This window comes from Panthera leo, chromosome B2 (genome assembly GCF_018350215.1).
Source record: "Panthera leo isolate Ple1 chromosome B2, P.leo_Ple1_pat1.1, whole genome shotgun sequence".
NCBI lineage: Eukaryota > Metazoa > Chordata > Mammalia > Carnivora > Felidae > Panthera > Panthera leo.
This window is the reverse complement of record NC_056683.1, coordinates 23,462,782-23,476,836: the sequence shown is the minus strand read 5'-3', so window position 1 is coordinate 23,476,836 and position 14,055 is coordinate 23,462,782.

Here is a 14,055-nt window from a genome sequence, read left to right as displayed (position 1 = left end):
GGTCATGATAACTCTTTGTGAGTTTGAGCCCCACCTTGGACTCTGTGCTGACATTCCAGCGCGGAGCCTGCTTGGGATTCTGTCTCTCCTTCTCTCCACCCTGCCCTCACATGTGCATGTGTGTGTTCTCTCTCTCTCCCAAAATAAATTTTAAAAAACTTTAAAAAGTTTTTCATCAGTAAGAGAGTGAAAAAGTCACCAGGCGCCCCTGATCTCCTCTTCTTATAAGGACACCAGCACCCTGGACCAGGGCCCACCCCTACCACTCCATTTTATCTTGACAACCTCTTCACCTCTGTGTCTCTGAACAGTGCTGATCTGAGGGACTCAGGGTTAGGACTCCAGCAGATGAACTTTGAGGGACACAGCTCAGCCCATAGCAGACTTATTGTGTTGGCGAGAGGGACATGGTAGATGAACTCACAAGAGCCCTGGAAGGCAGGGGAAGTCAGGCTGCAGAGACTGGATGCAGTGAAGTGAGAGGCAGGGGATGGGGCAGCCTGGGGCTGGAGGGGCAGGAGCGGGAGGGGTCACCAGGGTGGAGACTCAGGAGATACCTGAGCATGACAAAGGCTAAATAGAAGCATCCACAGTGGGTGGGAGGCACTGAAAGGTCAGGATCACAGCGTCCCTCAGTGGGTGTGGAGCGGTGGGGGCACTCCAGCTGTGGAACACCTCAAGCAGGGCTGGCCCACAGTGAGCACCCTGAGTCACAGCCCCCTGAGAGGAGGGCATGGGGCCCACTCAGACCTTCAAACCCTGATTCGTCCTGACTCTGGCCCCCTCAGGAATGGTGACCTGCCCCAGATGACCAAAAGAAAAGCTGGTCACCTGGGGAGAGCCCCAGGAGTCTGTCCAGTGATTTAACAGGACAGAAATGTTTTGATTTTGTGAATGAGAAGATTATTTTCTCCTTAGACTCAAGATATTTTCTAAGTTAAAAAAATTTTCTTGTGCACTTATCCTGATGAGCACTGAGTAATGTATAGAATTGTTGAATCACTAGATTGTACACCTGACACCAATATAACACTGTATGTTAACTATGATGGAATTAAAATTAGAAACAAAAAAAAAATTTTTAACATATGAAATTTATTGTCAAATTGGTTTCCATACAACACCCAGTGCTCATCCCAAAAGATGCCCTCTTCAATACCCATCACCCACCCTTCCCTCCCTCCCAACCCCATCAACCCTCAGTTTGTTCTCAGTTTTTAAGAGTCTCTTATGCTTTGGCTCTCTCCCACTCTAACCTCTTTTTCAAAAAAAAATTTTTTAATTTTCTTCTTGGGGGCACCTGGGTGTCTGAGTCAGTTAAGCATCAGACTCTTGGTTTTGGCTCAGGTCATGATCTTGCTGTTTGTGAGTTCAAGCCCAAAGCTGGGTTCTACGCCAACAGCGAGGAGCTTACCTGGGGTTCTCTCACTCCTTTTCTCTCTGCCCCTCCCCCGGTTGCACTCATGCTCACTCTCTCTCTCTCTCTCTCAAAATAATAATAATAACTTAAAAAAAGATTTAAAAAATTTCCTTTCCACTTACATGAGATTTCTGGAGTCATCAGAATCACAGAGACAGAAAGTAGAATGGGGGCTGCCAGGCACTGGGGGAGGGGAGAATGAGGAGTCAGTGTTCAATGGGTACAGGAGTTTCAGCTCAGGAAGATGGCAAAGTTCTAGAAATGGATGGTGGTGGTGTTGGCACAGCAGTGTGAATGCCCTTAATCCTACTCAACTGTACACTCAAAAATGGCTAAGATGGTAAGTTTTTTTATTTTAAGTCCAAGTTGTTAACATATAGTGTAATAATGATTTCAGGAATAGAATTTAGTGGTTCATCACTTACATGTAACACCCAACGCTTATCCCAACAACTGCCCTCCTTAATGCCCATCAACCATTTTCCAAACCCCTGCCCCATCCACCCCCATCAACCCTCAGTGTGTTCTCTGCATTTAAGTCTTATGGTTTGCCTCCCTCCCTGTTTTTACAGATGGCATGTGTATTTTACCACAATTTAAATAAATAGGATTTTTAAAACATTTTCTATACAGTTTTTTTCCTCCTTGATGTGGATATTTAAATATTGGAGGCAAAATGTCTCTAATACTCTTGACTAGCAAAAGGTTGTTTTTTCTATAGCATCAGGCAGGAGACTTGCTGGGCACTGAGTCTACCAGGAACAAGTACCAGCCTTTCCAATACATGAAAGGAGAGTTAAGGAGTTTGTACATCAGCAAACCCTCCTTTTCGCCAAGCAGTTCAAGGCAACCACCACTCATTGGGCACCAATTATGTGTTTGTATGATTTGCATCTTTTTGTGCTTTGCTTTTCCATGAATGGCATCTTGTGTGTAGAACAGACAGCTGGGTGTCAGGGAGTGACACAACTTGGGTGCCACCCTGCCCTCTGAGGCACAGGCCCCTTCCCCTGAAGAAGCTGGAAAGGCTCTCCCTGTGGCTCACTGTGTCTGGGGTCTCTTTCCAGTCTGGGAAGCAGATCCGAGTTCCTCCCATGTCCCTACTGCAGAGGGCCAAGTGCCTTGCAAGTCTGAAGACAAAAAAAAAAACCCAAAAAACAAAAAACCTGCTGTGGCTGGCCACTGGAATTCCAGAAAATTCTGAATGAAAACAGCAGTTGCAAAATGGAATGGGTTTACAAATTGCAGCTGATTATTCACTGGCTGTCTTGGGTTTTGGCAGGAGCACGGGAAAATCTGCTGCTCAAGGACCCGAAGGCAGCAGAGGAGCAGTGGGGAGGCGCCGGGGTGGGCGGCTGGCTCCCAGCCCATCCCCCACACAACCTCGGGCCCCATTTTGGCTGAGACTGAGGACAGTCAGGCCCCGAAGGCACAGCATGAAGCAGCGGCTGAGGGCAGCCCGGTGTCTGCTGGTTTTGAATCCACGTTATCCTGGGACTCGGGTAAGCTGTCCCATACTCTGAGCCGGAGGTCCTGGGGAGCTCAGGCTGTTTTACAGGCACACCAGAAACGTCTGCGTTATTTCTCAAACAGGTCAGCAGACGGCTGCGGGTGCCAGATCTTTGATGGAATGAATTTTGGATGCAAATCAAATATTTAAATTGATGTTTTCCCTCTCTGGCAGGACCATTCCAACTGGTCCCTTCGTCTTGTTTTTACATAAAATTCAGGCTTCATAAATATGCATTTTTCTTCTGGAAGATGCCTGAGGCAGGACAGTGGCTGCATTTGAAAGCCCAGAGGCTACTGGTCTCCCTAGAGAAGGGGAGCAGGTCCCCTCAGCTAATCCCCCTGCTTGGCTGAAAATGTTCTTGTCAGAAAACCGATTCTTTCGCCTGTTGGTTCCACGTGGTTATATATTGTTTAATCACAGAGGTCTTGGGTTTATCAAGCAGCCACTTGCTGTCTATCTTTCAGGAAAGAAGAAGGAAGACAAATTCATTCACTGCTGTCTCTTTTTCAGTTTCCTGGGCTGCACAAAAGCAAACGGTGTTTATGAACATCCCAAAGTGATGTAAAATATCCATCTTGGTGAAAATATCATGCTTCCTTTTGAAAAACATCTTTCTGAAGAAAGAAAAAATGAAAAACAGCATTTTGTGAAAGGAATCTTTACCTATAAATCTACCTCAGATAATTCTAGATATTTCAAGTGGCTCCCCTTCCTGCCTCCACTACATATAGAGAGAGAGAGAGACTCAAGAAATGTGAAGGTGCTTTCTCCAAAACTTACTCTGGGAGCTAGGATCTGGGTCTGGACCCTGAGTCTCCACATTGGCCAGTTAAAGTGGACAACGAGGGGCGCCTGGGTGGCTCAGTTGGTTAAGCATACAACTTCGACTCAGGTCACGATCTCATGGTCCGTGAGTTCGAGCCCCGCGTTGGGCTCTGGGCTGCCGGCTCAGAGCCTGGAGCCTGCTTCCGATTCTGTGTCTCCCTCTCTCTCTGCCCCTCCCCCGTTCATGCTCTGTCTCTCTCTGTCTCAAAAATAAATAAAAACTTAAAAAAAAAATTTAAAGTGGACAACGAGGGCACAGTGGCTGATGGAAGAGAGGCGCGGGTAACCTCGCTCCCAAGGAATCCAAGGAACCCCAGGGCCAGAACCTGTGGCAGCTCTTGGAAAGAGTGGGTGGGTATTTTCCTTCAGCGGTGGGATCCAGAAGGGGGCGAGTGCCCCACCACCACCACCCAGGATGCTCCTCTATTGCCCTGCTGGAGGGCTGGAGCCTTTCCCAAGTAGGACCCAGCCTGCCAGCCCCTCGAGGGACCCTAATCCAAGGGCTCTGACCCCCAACACCTTCCTTAATCCTTCCATCTTCCCACCCATTTTGCAGTCTGGAAGAGTTGAAATTTCCTACTGCCTGCTTTGTTTTTCTTTGCTTCATTCATCCAATGTAGAAGAATACAAAAGCCCGGGGTCCTCTTGATGCACACTCTGCCATTGGAATATCAGTTGCTAAGTGTGCATGCTTACTATCAGCTAAAGACCAAGCCCTGCTTATGTCCAGAGTGAAGGCTCTGTCTCAGCACAGCCCATCCACATTTCACACACTGAGTCAGGCTCCTTGGAGCACAGTGCACAAAGTGCACCCACCATCCCAGGAAAGAAAAATGATGGAAACCTATGGCCATGAGAATAAAAGTTAAGGAAGCTCAATGCACAGACTTGCTGATAAGGGATATAGAGCCACTGGGAGAATCAAGGGGGTACAATGCCCACAGGTGCTCAGCACCGCCTGTCACAAGGTGTATTGTTATTTTAATCTCTTTGTCCTTTAGGCACTGGTCAGAATTCAGTCCTTAGGCATCACACATGGATCTGCACAAGGTACTGATGAAAAACTCCAAGAAGATGTGTCACCTGGGTGAATTCTCAGGTCACCAGTTTCTCCCTTTGAAATCTGAGAAGGAGGGGAAACTGAAAACCGTTCAATGGGTCTAGGGTTTCAGTTTTACAAGAAGAAAAAGTTCTGGAGATCCATTGCACAACAATGGGAACGTAGTTAACTGCATGGTTCACCTAAAAGTGGTTAAGGTGGTATATTTTATGTTACAGGCAGACCTCGTTTTATTGCACTTCATGGGATTATGCTTTGCAGATATTGTTTGTTTGTTTTTTTTTAATTAAAGGTTTGTCAAGCAAGTCTACTGGCAACATTTTTTCTCAACAGCATTTGCTCACTTCTTGTCTCTGGGTCACATTTTGGTAATTCTCACAATAATTCAAACTTATCCGTGATTACTATATTTTTTATGGTACTCTGTGACCTGTGATCTTTGATATTACTACTGTGATTATTTGGGGTCACCACGAATTGAGTCCACATAACAAGCAAACTTAATAAACGTTGGGTGTGTTCTGTTCTGCCAACCAGGTGTTCTAGTCTGTCTCCCTCTTCTTGGGCTTCCCTATTCTCTGTGACACAGCAGTATTGAAATCAGGCCAATTAATCACCCTACAACAGCCCCTACATTTTCAAGTGAAAGGAAGAGTCACACGTCTCTCACTTTAAATCAAAAGATTGGGGTGCTTGGGTGGCTCAAGCAGTTGAGCCTCTGACTCTTTTTTTTTTTTTAATGTTTATTTATTTTTGAGAGAGAGAGAGAGAGAGCCAGAGAGCAAGGGAGGGGCAGAGAAGGAGGGAGACACAGAATCCGAAGCAGGTTCCAGGCTCCAAGCTGTCAGCACAGAGCCCGATGCAGCGCTGGAACTCAGGAACTGAGATCATGACCTGAGCCAAAGTCAGACACTTAACGGACTGAGCCACCCAGGCGCCCCGAGCCTCTGACTCGATTTCAGCTTAGGTCATGATCTCACGGTTCCTGATCAGTACGGACACTGACAGCATGGAGCCTACTTGGGATTCTCTGTCTCAGACTCTGCCCCTCCCCTGACCTCATGCGCGTGCACATTCTCTCAAAAATAAACTTATATGTATATATGTGTGTGTGTGTGTGTGAGTGTGTGAGTGTGTGTGTGTGTGTGTGTGCTATAGATGAAGAAAGGTTAAGACCAGGCCCACTAGTTTAACACATCAGCACAATATGAAACAAAGCCTCCAGACTTTTCCTCCTGTGAGCTTCCTCTTCTACTTGATTGCAATTGCTTTAAAAAAATCTTCACCCAGGGCACCTGGCTGGCTCAGTAGGTAGAGCATGTAACTCAATCTCAGGATCATGAGTTCAAGCCCTGCGTTGGACATGGAGCTTACTTTTAAAAAAAAGAAAGAAAGAAAAAGAAACAGCACCCTTCCTTACAAACGTTTAAGTGTCCTGTGTTGCTTACTCCTCAGCTCTCCAGATTTGCATTCAGCACCAGAGGTGGATTGGAGAAGAGGAAGGAGCATGGCTTTGGAGTCCAGCAGTGCCTCAAAACTAGATCTGCTGAGAATCAGGCATGTGACCCAGGCCAAGTTACTTCCACTTCTCATCTGTAAAGTAGAGATCATAAAATAATTGGGGTTTTGTGAATATCAAACAAGGTAATGACTGTGTTAACCAGCTAACTCTCCTTGAAAGCAGACAATATTGGGGCACCTGGGTGGCTCAGTCAGTTAAGCATCCAGCTTTAGCTCAGGTCACAATCTCACGGCTTGTGGGTTCAAGTCCCGCATCAGGCTCTGTGAGCCTGGAGCCTGCTTCAGATTCTCTCTCTCTCTCTCTCTCTCTCTCTCTCTCTCTTCCCCTCCCCTGTTTGCACTCCATCTCTCTCTCTCTCAAAAATAAAACATTAAAAAAGATTTTTTTTAAAAAAGAGAATATTAAACTAGTAAATGAACTTGCAATTATTGATTCATTTAACAGCCTGAATACCACCATTACCACCATTCAAAATTTCAAAATTTATATGTAAATGGATATATATGTAATTTGAAACCCTAATGGGTGAACTTTGGTATTATTAGCCTGAGAGGAAGAGAATAATGCTTCTCAAGTAAATAAAATATTATCACCTAATGTCTGTTACCATTATTTTGGTGGCCCTCAGTGAACCACACCTTCTTAAATTCATGATCTTGTATAGTCTCCCACATTGACTCAGGGTTTGGCCATGAGCCTAACTTTGGCCAATGGGCCATTGGCAAGGATACTAAAAGTGGAACCTTGATAAGCACTTTCACAGGGGTTTGTCTTCTTAGAATGTTCCTTCTTAGAGCACAGTCACCATGCTGTGAGGAAACCCAAGCAGCCACACAGAAGGGCCCTTGTAGGAGACAACTGAGGCCTCTGGCCAACAGCCCCAGTTGATATCTAAGTCAGTAACCACATAACTGCCAGCCATGGGAGTAAGGCCATTTTGGACTGTCCAGCCAACCCACCATCAGGTAAAACGGAAGACCTTCTAGTCAACTGGCAGTGTCATGAGAAATAATAGATTGTTGTTATTTTAAGCCATTCAATTGTAAGGCTGATTTGTTACCTAGCAATGGATAGCTGACACAGTTCCTTTTCATCTTCCCAATCTCATTTTTGTAATCACAAATAAGGAAATTTGTGAGAAGTAGCATGTCTTAATGTTTGAAACTTACAGCTATGCAATCAAGCTTAATTTGTACTCTTGGTTTCGCTGCTTACTTAGCCATGTCGCCTTGGGAAGATTACTTAATTTCTCTAACCTTATCTGCAAAATGTGAGTAACACCTGCTTCAAGTGTCCTTAGTGGGCATTCACCGAAGGAATGTATATAAAATGCTTAGCTTGCCTGAACACACAGTAAGTGGTCAGTAAATGTCAGCTATTATCATGAAATCAAATACACTGGCTTGTACTTTTATTATGAAAACTTTAGAATGAATCCAAAATGAAACAGGGGCAAAGTTTACCAGTTGAGAAACAGACAAGCATTGGAAGTTCAGAAGGCATTATCTGCCCACAACTTTCCCTCAGGAACAAAGATATTGAGACATGTTAGAGGCCTATGAGAAACATCATAAATTCTGTCTGCTTATAGACCCAAGAGACTGCCCTACATTCTCAAGCCCTCCAAATCTTATCTGGGTCTCTCACCCAGAAGAGTATCAGGCAGCCTGGCCTAAAAGCCAAGAGACTTACTAAGATTTACAGAATGCACTGCCTTGAAGCTGCCAATTGTTATCTGAAATAAGAACCAGATGTGAGTTCTTCATAAATGAAAGGGCTCCAACTTACCTCATTAGTTGAGGGAAACAACAGAAGTCTGCAGGAATATACTTTTTTGTGTGTGCCTGTTTTTCCCTCAGAAAGGGCCCACAGATGCTAATAGAATGATAACCCCGATTTCCAGTCCCTGAATTTCTTTACATTTCCACCTTTCTCACTGAGGATTTCCCTGCTAATGGTGCTCAAGTGATTGTGATGGATTGCGGCAGCAACTTCCTACACTGACACCCCTAATACGGATGTTAAAAGAGAAAGTAAAAAAATCAATCCTACCCCAAGCCCAATTGTCTTTTCCAGGAGTTTTTCCTGTCCTAAAACAAGGGTAGTCACTCTGTAGAAGCAATGCATGAACAGCTATCCCATGAAAGGGGCACCAGGCTGTATTTAAGAAAATGGTTTTTTCTATAAAGTAATGCATTCTCCTGATGTGGCTCCTACCAACCTCTAGCCAAAGAAAGCTGGTGTCCTTTTGAGCGATATCTTCCCAAACTGGCAAGTTGGGGCCCAGGGGGTGAAGGGGTGGGGCTAAAAGAGAGTAGCTCCAAGACCAGGGAGTTCCCAAGTGGATTTCCTCCCCAGGGGAAGAGTCCTAGCTGACCTGAAACTTCATCCCTTCCAGAATGTTGATTCAGCTCCTTCAGCGGTAATAGTCCACCATGTTAGCTTGAGTCAAGAGCTAATGAGGTCAAGGTAGAGACAACACTCCTCCTGAATAGCTTTTCTTCAAAAGGAGAAGGAAGGCACACCAACAATTTGACTAACACTACAACAGACTAAAGTAATTCATGAAGGAGTGTGATGGTTAATTTTGTGTCAACTTGACTAGACCATTGCAGTATCTAGATATTTGGCTAAACATTTTTTCTGGGTGTGTCTGGGAGGAAGATGTCTAAATGAGAGTAGCATTTGAATCAGTGGACTCTGTAAAGCAGATTGCCCTTCTCAATGTGGGTGGTCCTCATCCAATCCCTTGAGAGCCTGAATTGAACAACAAGGCTGAGAAAGGGAGAATTTGCACTCTCTCTGCCTGACTGCTGGGCAAGGACACCTGTCTTTTTCCCCTGGTCTGGGACTTACACCATTGTCTCTCCTAGTCCTCAGGCATTTGAGCTGGAGTGAACCATGCCTTCAGCTCGCCTAGGTTTCCAGCTTGCAGATAGCAGATATGGTGGGACCACTCAGCCTCCATAATTGTAAGTAAATTCATCATAATAAATATTTGTAATATATAACAATATATTTATTTTATAAATATAAATATATATATCCCATTGGTTTCATGTCTTCAAAGAAGCCAGGGAGCTTTGTGGTCAAAATGGCACATGAGTTTAGAGGCAACATGCCAGAAGAAGGAGGAAAATCCCAACTTTGGGCAGTAGGAAAACAAGGCAAATATTTCTTCAATTACAAGAGATGAAAATAATCATCTTCAACCTCTGGTCATTTCCCCAGAAATGGGTGGGGCACACTTGGCTTTCTGCCAAATAATTTAATTTTATTTATTAAGATGAATACAGCAGTAACTTTGCATCCAAAGGGTAACCTTTTCCCCTGATCTGGATTCCTAGGAATATGCTTGCAATAGTCCCTCTGGTCCCCAAGTCCCAGCAAATGACACTAAAAGAATTTGAACATGATCTTAGCTCCTTAAAAGGGATGCTTCTGGCATAGGTTTTTTGGTCGGTTGCTGTGTTACCATGTCCCTGCTCTAAATTTAAGAAAACTGCCTTGGTAATCTGTAGGTCTTTCTTTCCTCCTCTCTTTCTCTCTTCCTTTCTTATAGAAACCTCTTGACACTTGTTCCTTGGAGATCTACAAGTCTATTTTCCTATGCATATAAATTCATCAACTCAGTCTTTAGAAAATCCTTTTATATCAGATTCATTTTAATCTTATATGGAAAGTAGATGATAATGGTATCAACTGGCAGGTACAGTTTGAAAACACTAACCAACCCCAGATTATTCCAAAGAATTAACAGCAATAAATCTTATTTCCAACTTCAATTGACACTTCCTAAATTAACTTCCTTATTACAACACTTCCTCTCAGTTGGCATGCACTCTTACAGATAATAAGAGGGACATACTGAAACAAAAACACCTTCTGACTTCCTGCTTGGGCTGAGGTTTTACATCATGTGGGGGCAGGGAATGGAGCAGCTGGAAACTTTTGGTGATAATATTGTCAAGTTCTAAAGCAGCCCTGGAGGCTATTCTAAGTCCACTGCAGTACAGAGATTTTAGAATCTGCTAGTCAATTTATATATATACACACCCAAAATAGTCTGCTGGGATTTGGATTGGGATTGGGATTATACTGAGTTATACTGAATCTGTATTTTGGAAATATATTTTAACAATACAGAATCTCCTAATCTACAGACAAGGTATATATTATTATTTATTTACGTCTTATTATAGCAATATTTTGTAGTTTTCAATATACAGGTCTATCACATATTTTGTCACATTTATCCCTAAATACATTTTTAAGCTGTTGTAAATGTGGATCTTTAATTTCAATTTCTAATTGTTTGTTGCTACATACACAAACATGATTTAAAAAAAAATTTTTTAACACTTATTTTTGAGAGAAAGAGAGCACGAGGGGGAGAGGGGCAGAGAGAGAGGGAGACACAGAATTGGAAGCAGGCTCCAGGCTCTGAGCTGTCAGCACAGAGCCCAATGCGGGGCTCAAACTCACCAACTGTGAGATCACGACCTGAGCTGAAGTCAGATGCTCAACCGACTGAGCCACCCAGGCACCCCAAACATGATTTTTGTACATTGCTTTGTATCTTACAACCTTGATGAAGTCACTTATTGGTTCTAATGCATAGTTTGTGGACTCCATTGTGCATTCTCTACATGACTGAAAATCATGTCCTCTTTTATGTTTTCCAATCTGGATGCCCTGTTTCTTGCCCAGTTGTACAGTCTAGAATCTCCTGTATAATGTTGGATAGAGACATCCCAAATTTGTTCCTGATGTTAGGGGGAAAGTATTCAGTCTTTCACAATTAAACATGTTAGCTCTATGGTTTCTGTAGATGCCCTTTATCAAATGGGGTAAGTGCCCTTTATTCCTAGTTTGCCCGAGTTTTTCTCAGAAATAGATGATGGTATTTTGTCAGGTGCTTTTTCTGTACTGATTGAGAGGATTGTGTGAACGCTGTATCAGCCCTGCATTCTTAGGATAAATCCTATGAATGTGATATATTATCTTTTTATTACAGAAGATTCAATTTACTAAACTTTTCCTTAGAACTTTTGAATTTATGCTTATGTGGAATATCGCTTTGTAGCTTTTCTTGTAGTATTTCTTGTAGCTTTGTCTGGCTAGGGTATCAGGATAATTTTGGTACTAGAGTTATGTTCATCTCATAGAATGAGTTGGGAAGCATTCTGTCCTTCATTTTTTGGAAGTTTGTGCAGATTTAGTATTATTTCTTCCCTAAGTGTTTGGTAAAACCCATCACTAAAGCCACCTGGACCTGGATTTTTGTTACAGGAAGGTCTTAAAACTGTAATTTTAATTTCTTCTGTAGGGCTGTTCAGGTTATCTGCTCCTTTTTTGGTGAGGTCTGTGAATTTGTGTCTTTCAAGGGATTTGTTGGTTTCATCTAGGATTTTGAATTTATTGGCATAAAGGTGCTCCTAATATTCCTTTTAATATCTGTAGAATCTGTAGGGATGTTACTTCTCTCTTTCCTTATATTGGTAATTTCTCTTCTTTCTTTTTCCCCTCACCAATCTGGCTGGATTTTTTATTGGTCTTTTTTTCCCAAAGAAGAAGCTTTTAGATTCACTGATTGTTCTCTATTGTTCTTTTTGTTTTTTAATGTTTACTTATTTTTGAGAGAGGCAGAGTGTAAGCAGGGAAGGGGCAGAGAGAGGGGGAGACACAGAATCTGAAGCAGGCTCCAGGCTCTGGGCTGTCAGCACAGACCCTGACTGGGGGGCCTAAACTCACAAACCACGAGATCATGACCTGAGCCAAGGTTGCTGGATGCCCAACCGATTGAGCCACCCAGGTACCCCATGATTGTTCTATTGTTTTTGTCTTTTATTTCATTGATTTCCACTTTGATCTTTATTATTCCTCTTCTGCTTACTTTGTATTGAATTTGCTCTTATTTTTCTAGTTTCTTAAAGTGGAAATTCAGGTCACTGATTTGAGACCTCTCTAATACAGGTATATACTACTACAAGTTTCCCTAGTAAGTACTGCTTTAGTGGCAACCTACAATTTTTTTCATTCACTTCAAGTTACTAATTCCCCTTTAGATTTCTTTGACTTGTGAGTTAATTTCCAAATATTTGAGGATTTTCAAGGCTCTCTTTTTGATTTTTTTCCTTTTATTGGTTTCTAACATAACTCCTCTATGACCAAATAACATAATTTGTTATGATGAATACTTTCAAATTTATGATTTTTTAATGGGCTACAATGTGGTCTATCTTCATAAATATTCTATGTGCACTTTTGTATTCTGCAGTGTTAGTGTGGAATGTTCTACAAATATCAACTAGGTCTAATAGGCTGATATTGTCATCCAAGTCTGCTATATTTTTATTCTGCCAACTTGTTCTATCAGTTTTAGAAAGGAGTAATAAAATCTTTGATAATTGTGTAATTATCCATTTTTCCTTAGTCTGGTTAGCTTTTGTTTCATGTCTTGAAGCTTTGTTACTAGGTGCAAAAACATTTAGGATTGCTGTCAGTTACATTCATTAACTGACTCCATTATCATAATGAAATAATCCTTAATCCCTGTTAAAATTCTTTGTTCTACAGTCCATTTTGTTATTAATATACCCATTCTAGCTTTCTTTTGACTAGTGTTAGCATGGTGTATCTTTTTCTATCCTTTTATTTTTAACCTATTTTTTATATTTAAAGTACATTTCTTGAAGACATAATATAGGTTTTATTTTTGTTTTTGAGAGAGACAGAGGCAGTACGAGTGGGGGAAGGGCAGAGAAAGAGGGAGAGAGAGAAAATCCTAAGCAGGCATCACACTACCAACGCAGAGTCTAATGTGAACTCATGAAACTGTGACATCATGACCTGAGCCGAAACCAAGAGTCAGACGCTTAACCAACTGAGCCACCCAGATGCCCCTAATGTAGTTTTTAAAAATTCAATCTGACAATCTCTGCCTTTTAATTGGGGAATTTAGACTTTACATTTAATGTGAATATTGGTATGGTTAGGTTGGAGTCTATCACCTTGCTATTTATATATACACATTTTTTTTTTTTTTTTTTTTTTTTTTTTTTTTTTTTTTTTTTTTTTTGAGACAGAGAGCACAAGCATGGGAGGGGAAGACAGGAGAGAAAGAATCCCAAGTAGGTTCCACAATGAGCATGGGACCCCAACATGGGGCACAAATCCACAAACCATGAAAGCATGACCTGAGCCAAAATCAAGTCAGGCATTTAACCAACTAAACCACCTGGGTGCCCCCCTTGCTATTTATTTTCTATTTATTCCATTTGTTCTCTACTCTTTTACCTCTTATCATTTTTTTTTTTTTTGGATTAATCTATTATTTTTTTATTGCATTTCATCTGTTGTTAGTTTCACAGCTATAATCTTTTGGCTATTTTGGTGGTAGCTTTAGGGTTTATAGTATACATCTTTAACTTATCACAGCCTACATTCGAATTATAGTTCTCTCATTTTACATCTAATATAAGACCCTTATAAGTATGCTTATAGTATACTTCCCCCCCCTTGTTTAGCCTTTCTTGTCATCATTTTGCTTTTACATATATTATAAAGTCCATGCTACTTTTCTATAATTGTTTATAATTACCTCTTAAAGAAGCTTTAAAAATAATAAATCATACATTTACTCATACTATTTCCTCTGCTCTTCATCCCTTTGTGACGATCTATATTTCCATCCGGGATTATTTTCCTTCCGT